This window comes from Palaemon carinicauda, chromosome 19 (genome assembly GCF_036898095.1).
Source record: "Palaemon carinicauda isolate YSFRI2023 chromosome 19, ASM3689809v2, whole genome shotgun sequence".
In the NCBI taxonomy this organism is placed as follows: Eukaryota; Metazoa; Arthropoda; class Malacostraca; order Decapoda; family Palaemonidae; genus Palaemon; species Palaemon carinicauda.
Genome location: NC_090743.1, coordinates 109,238,543 through 109,245,925, shown reverse-complemented (window position 1 = coordinate 109,245,925; position 7,383 = coordinate 109,238,543).

The following is a 7,383-nucleotide window of genomic DNA, read 5'->3' as shown; positions in this document are numbered from 1 at the left end:
CAATAAACAGCTTGCTATTTTTAGATGTATTTATGGAAATATAAAAAAATTTAAAAGTAATTTATATTTTTCCTAACCATACGAACATATGACCCTTAATAGCAGTTTGACTTGAGTGAAACTTGAACAGCCATTTAAACTTTTATGTAGTAGTAGTGGCGGGTAGAACCCAACCCAACCCACCCGCCTCGTCGCATAACTTTCACGTTGACCTTAACCTGGGACTTACAGGTTAGTTGAGGTAGGCATGTTTGTATGGTTAGGAAAAATACAAAATACTTTTAAAATATGATTGTTCCAACACGGAGTACTTACCTCGAACTACTTTCTTAGGAGTATCTGGGATCTCCCCCCAATCGACCAGAATTTTATGTAGTTTACCCTACTCCCGTTTTCTATGCGGGGTAACCTCTGGCGGAGTGATACGCGCCATGAGGCGACCCGGGGTCAGAGAGCATGCTTGCTCAGGTCTCGATCTCCAGTAAGTGTTCTGGTCGCGTCGCGTTAACACCTCGACACGCTCTCCTGATCCAGTGCAACCCTTTGTGTTCCCGACCCCTTTGTGTCTCACGCGGTCCCATTGTGCTCTTTCCTTAACCTTTACTACCCTTTCCCTCTGTGTTCCTGTGTCTCGCGGTGCCTTACTATTGCGTGATGGAGCGTCCCGGGCCTATGGCCGGTAAATCGTGTGGCACTTTCCTGTCGAAGCCTGAAGTCGACCCGTACTCCTTGTGTTCATCGTGTAGGGGCAGCGTGTGTTCCCTTACAGCCACGTGTCCGGAATGCGAGTCCTCGAACGAGGTACTGTACAGTGGGTGCGATATGGCACCAAGAAGAAGAAGGCGTCCAAGAGGTAGCCTAGGAAGCCGAGCGTCTCCTCGCCACTTACTTCTCCCGGTGCTTCGTTGGATAGGGCTTCTCAGCCGCCTTCCCCTACCCAGAGTAGGTGACGAGGTAAGTCAGTTGCAGGGAAGAGGCCTATGGCTCTTCCCCAGGAGTCTGAGATACCTGCTACTGGGGATGTTGTGTCGGTCCAGGCAAGTGGGTGGCCTGAGGGAGGGACGGGAGTGTGTTCAGAGGACGGAGTCCTGGTGCCAGCAGGGCCCGTCTCTTCCGATGAGCCTATGTGGGGGAAGGCTGCTGCAGCCTCTTCCCCCACTTCATGGGCCTGTATTTCAGGTATGTCTACAGCCGGGGGAGACGCCGAGAAGGACTCCGCCGCCGTCGGATCCCCTCGCGTAGGCACCTCCAAGGATGCCCTTCAGATCGCCCATGAGGCTGGAGGAAGAGTTCGAGGCCTGGTTCCCCAGCAAGAAGTTGCCTCGCTCTCCCCCAGCGCCTTCAGCAACGTTCCCGACCGTCTTCATGGAGCCCTCGTCGCCTACAGATCGTCACTTGGAGCCACCGGCAACTTGGAACCTTCGGTGTGGTCCTACAGGTCGTCGGGCTCCTTATTCAAGTCTTACTCTTACTCCTCGGAGGAAGGAGCCCCGAGGGACCAAAGGAGAAGACGAGACAGGTCCCGCAGGAGGCGGTCCCGTTCCCGCTCAAGATCTCGCCACGCCAGGAGGTATGCTAGATCCCCCAGGAGGAAGTACAGAAGGAGCCGCTCCCCTAGAGAGGAATGGGTAAGTGTCGCCATCCCGCGCAGCCAACTCCTGGGAGCTTCAGCAGGTCCGGGTACCTCTGGCTGACTCCCAAGGGCTTGTTCTCCCACAGTGAAGTACGTTCCCTGCAGCAGGCCTGAGCGTCGAATGGAGTCCCCACTTCAGGCCCCAGGAGACAGGCATAAGTCCGCAAAGGTTCCGGCTCCATCCTCCCAGCGGAGCGAGTCGCCCCTTCGGCCTGGCAGCCGTGTCCCAGCCTCCAAGTCTTCGACGATCCGGCAGGAATGCGAGAGACTTCCAGCAGCCACGAGGAAGCTCGCAGTAGCCTGGTCCTCCGTGGGGAGAGACAAGACCAGGACAGAGGCCTCCGTCGCAGCGGCGATGCCCGTCCTCCATCCAGAACCGCCGAGGGTATGCCGCGACACGAAGATGAGGACTCCTCAAGCGGCACCCTCCGTCGGGGGTGCCCCTTTTCAGGCAAAGGAACATTCGACGGAGGTCCTAGGAGACTGCACCGAGGGCTCAGCAGCCGAGGTCTTGGCATACAGGAAGGTGATAGCTCTCATTAGACGGCACCACAAGCTGGACGAGCCGAAGCCCGCCACAGACGAAGACCGGCTCTCGGGCCTCAGCAAGTTGGTTGATACCCCGTGCAGCAGAGACCTTAACTGGCGCTTCCCCTGGCGAGAGACGTTAGGCTGGGCATGGCTCATATTGACAGGATAGTGGCCAGCCATGCGGACGCCCCCAAAAGTCAGAGCGCCTCCAAGCTCCTCCAGGGCCTCAAGACCCAGAAGAGGTTCTACCTCCCTGAAGGGCGCCGTGCCGGTCCCTGTACTGTAGAACCTGCAGTCGCCATCCTAGGTCAGGGGGCTGCGGAAGAGAAAGCGACCGCCGCCCTAGTTTGCTTCTCCCCATCGGAGACCTCCATGATGGAGGATTTGGCCATGGACCTGGTCTACGTCTCGTCGTGGCTAGATTGGTGGGCCTGCACCCTGGTGGGCATTCAGGCCTCGCACAACCTCTCAGTTCCGGAGAACCAAACACTGCTGAAGGAGCTGATTAGCTCAGGAGGTAAGGCCCTCAAATTCCTGTCCTACCAGTCCCTTTCACAGGAAGCCAATTGGGTTCCTAGCAAGAGGGACACGGTTCTCAGCAAATTGGTCAGGAGGCTTCCGGACAGGGAAGCGAGGGCCCTTAGGAACTTACCCCTGTGGGGTGAGTCAGTGTTCCCTCTGCAGGCGGTGGAGGAGACGGTAGAGAGGGTCAGGAAGCTCAACGATGCGGGAGAACCCAGACCCCCTCCAACAAGAAGACCTGCCCATAGAAGACCATCTTCCGACGTCTCTCTCCCTCCCTGCGCTTCACCTAACCAACCCAGAAGGGCCTCGATTACGGCCTGGCCCCAGCCTTCGCAGCCCACCCGTAGAGGAGCTCCGACTTCGCAGGCAGCCTTCAGGCCTTCCTATTCGGGCTCCAGGAGAGGGCGTTCATGCCGCGCCTCTCGAAGGAGGTAGGAAGAGAGGCCCCCTACTCCTGCCGACACCTCAGGTGGGGGGATGCCTCAAACGATCTTGGCAAGCATGGCGGGACCACGGAGCGGATCCGTGGACCGTAGCTGTACTACCGGAACCCCCACCTCTGATCCCAGATCAGCAGGCGGAGTGGTTGGCACCCAAGGACCCCTTGAGAGTAGCAGCGTTGCAGGAAGAAGTCTCGGCAATGCTGGCGAAGGGTGCAGTGGAGCCAGTCAAGAACCCAGGTTCAGGATTCTACAGCAGGCTCTTTCTGGTGGAGAAAGCGACAGGGGACTGGAGTGATGGACAGGGACCTGGAAGTAGGCGTCTTTGAGGTCTACGGACATCATGAAGTCCTCCTCCCTCAAGGCCGCTAGGACCGACTTCGGAGTGTCCATCTTGAAGTCGGTCTTGTACACGAATTTGATGGGGGCTGAGAGGTCTATGACCGGTCTCCAGCCCCCTGTCGCCTTCTCCACCAGGAAGAGCCTGCTGTAGAACCCTGGACCCGGGTTCTTGACTGGTTCTACTGCCCCTTTCGCCAGCATTGCCGAGACTTCCTCCTGCAATGCTGCTACTCTCAAGGGGTCCTTGGGTGCCAATCACTCCGCCTGTTGATCTGGGATCAGGGGTGGGGGTTCTGCTAGGAAGGGCAACCTGTACCCCCCCTTCAGTACTGCTACGGTCCACGGATACGCTCCGTGGTCCCGCCATGCTTGCCAAGATCGTTTGAGGCGTCGGCCGGAGTAGGGGTCCTCCCCTCCTACCTCCTTCGAGAGGCGCGGCCTGAACGCCCTCTCCTGGAGCCCGAGTAGGACGGTCTGAAGGTTAACTGTGGAGTCGAAGCTCCTCTACGGGGGGTGCAAGGCGAGGTAAAGATTACGTGTGCCAACGTCTACATCCGACAGGCGGACGGAGCCGAAGAGACACTGGGCAAAGATGCGGGGGGCCTCTCAAGTGGCCACTGAGGCAGGCACTGGAGCGGCAAGAGCTCTGTTCAACCCGCTAGGGGGAAAGCCACTTTGCCTCCGTCACGGATGGAGCCGTCGGGACGGGGGAATCCGTCATGGGTCTACCCCCTCCCGGGGAAATCCGTGGGGTTTAAGTACCCTTCCATGTCAGCGGCTGCCTCCGATGCTTGGAAGGGGCTGGCCGGGACGATGGCACGCATGGAGCCGCCGGGACGGAGGTAGCCGTCATGGGTGTGTCAGCAGCCGCCTCCGATGCTTGGATGGGGCTGGCCGGGACGGAGGTAGCCGTCATGGGTCTACCCCCTCCCGGGGAATCCGTGGAGTGTGAGTACCCTGGCATACCAGCGGTTGACCACGAAGCCTGAATGGAGCTGTCGTGGTACCGGGTATGGATGCCATGCTGCAGGGTCGAGCCAATGTCTGCCTCCCCTGGACAGATGAAGCTCCTGCGGAGATCCATGGAGCTGCGGCCTTCCCCGTGCTGGCTGGTTGGTTCCTTCGTTCAGGGCGAGCCATCGAAGAACCGGAGGCCGGGACAAGGCTGCCAGTCCGAAAAGGCGACTCTCTCCACTGGGCAGGTGAAGTCGGAACTTTCGCGGTCTGCCTACCGACCGAGACCTGGAACAATGACTTCCGTCGATAATCGGGTCTGCTAGAGGAGACGTACCGCGAGGATGGCGAAGGAGCTCTAGGGAGCCAGCCAGTGAGGGCCTCTGCTGCACAGGGGTATCCACCAACCTGCTGAGGCCCGAGAGTCAGTCCTCATTCGTCGCGGGCTTCGGTTCGTCTAGCCTGTGGTGGCGTCTGATGAGGGCTAGTACTTTTCTGTACATGGAGGCATCGTCCGCTGAGCCTTCCGCGCTATCTCCTAGGCCTTCCATCGGATGCTCCTCTGCCTGAGAAAGTGCACCTACGATGGGGGGCCCCGCTTGGGGTGGAGGCACCCTTTTGTCGTGGTACAACTTCGGCGGTTCTGGATGGAGGACGGGCATCGCCACTGGGACGGAGGCCTCCGTCCTGGACTTGTCTCTTCCCACGGAGGACCAAGCTGCTGCGGGCTTCCTCGTGGCTGCTGGTTGTCTTTCCCGTTCAGGCCGGCTTGTCGAAGTCTTGGAGGCTGGGACATGGCTGCCAGACCGAAGGGGCGACTCTCTCCACCGGGTGGATGGAGCCGGAACCTTCGCGGACTTATGCCTGTCTGCCGGAGCCTGAAGTGAGGATTTCCTCCGACGTTCGGACCTGCTGTAGGGGACGTACTTCGGAGCGGGAGAACGAGCCCTTGGGGGCCAGCCAGAGGTATCCGGAACTGCTGAAGCTCCCAGGAGGTGGCTGCGTGGGATGGCGAAACGCTCCCATTCCTCCCTAGGGAAACGGCTTCTTCTGTGCCTCCTCCTGGGGGATCTAGCATGCCTCCTGGCATGGCGAGATCTGGAACGGGAACGGGACCTCCCTCGCCTCCTCTACTAGTTCCTCGGCGCTCCATCCTCCGAGGAGAAAGAGTATAGAGTATGACTCGAAAGAGGAGCCCGAAGATTTGTAGGACCGCACTGAAGGGTCCGAGTCGTCCCGCGTCGCTGGTGGTTCCTAGTGTCGGTCCGTAGGTGACGAAGGCTCCAGGAAGACGGGAGGGAGCGTTGCTGAAGGAGCTGGGGGAGAGCGAGGTAACTTCTTGCTTGGGAACCACGCCTCGAACTCTTCCTCCAGTCTCATGGGCGACCTGAAGGGCATCCTCGGCGGCGCCCATGCGAGGGGATCCAATGATGGTGAGTCCTCCTTCTCGGCGTCTCCCCCCGGCTGCCGACGTACCTGAAATACAGGCCCATGAAGCGGGGGAAGAGGCTGCAGCAGCCTTTCCCCACATAGGATCATTAGAAGAGACTGGCACCAGGACTCCGAACACACTCCCGTCCCTCCCTCAGGCCCCCCACTTGCCTGGACCGACAAACATCCCCACTAGCAGAAATCTCAGACTCCTGGGGAAGAGCCATAGGCCTCTTCCCCGCAACTGACTTACCTCGTCCCCTACTCTGGGTAGGGGAAGGCGGCTGAGAAGCTCTATCCAAAGAGGCATCGGGAGAAGCAAGCGGTAAGGAGAGGCTCGGCTTCCTAGGTGACCTCTTGGACGCCTTCTTCTTCTTGGTGCCGTAGTGCACCCACTGTACAGTACCTCGTTCCAGGACTCGCACTCTGGACACGTGGCTGTAGGAGAACATAAGCTGCCCCTACACGACGAACACAGAGGGAAAGGGCAGGAAAGGGTATGGAATGAACACAATGGGACCACGTGAGACACAAAGGGGGTCGGGGATACAAAGGGTCGCACTGGATAAGGAGAGAGCATCGAGATATCGCGACGCGACCAGAAAACTTACTGGAGATTGAGACCTGAGCAAGCATGCTCTGTGACCCCGGGTCGCCTCATGGCGCGTATCACTCCGCCAGAGGTTACCCCGCATAGAAAATGGGAGTAGGGTAAACTACACAAAATTCTGGTCCGTTGGGAGGAGATCCCAGATACTCCTAAGAAAGAAGTTCGAGGTAAGTACTCCGTGTTGGAACAAATACAAATTACTTAAAATTTGTGATTTTGCTCTTACACTTGACAACTCCCTGCAGAGGGAGGAAGCCCAAAAAACCAATATGGCTGATTTACTAACCCAGGCATGTTAATGCACTTTGTTCTTGAAGAGCAAGTATCTCTTCTATGATACCACTAAGAGAAGAAGGGGAGTTCTAGCAGTACACAAGAGGAGGAGCACCAGAAAATCTAGATGCCACTTGGTGTGTGGCTGATCCTATTCCATGCCTCTGGTGATTGAGCAAGTCTGGTAGTTGAAATGGATATTGTCAATAGGTCTATCATACTATTGACTGCCCAGCTGCATACCTGCTTGCCCAATCGCAAAGTGTCTTTGAATCAGTACCCCTTTGATTGTAGACAAGTCATGAAGGGGTAGTTGTTCAACACAACTAAAAAAAGAAAATAAACTTCAATTAGGTTGAAAAGCAGATGTTTTACATCCATAAACCCCGAGATTTCAATGTATTCCAGGTGTGCCCAATGCTCCTTGGATTTGTTTGTGAATGGCAGGATCCCAGGAGGTGGGGTTCAAGTGGAACTATCTTGGAGAACTCGTCATTCAGCTAACAAACTCTGATCTACCCAAGATTCCTATTCCACAGAAACCAGAAGGGATTGAAATCGCTGGCTGTTTACCAGTGATGATTCCAACAATCCTGAAGCAATCCCTGGTGTGGTAGCCAGAGCAGAATGACTTTCAAAATGAG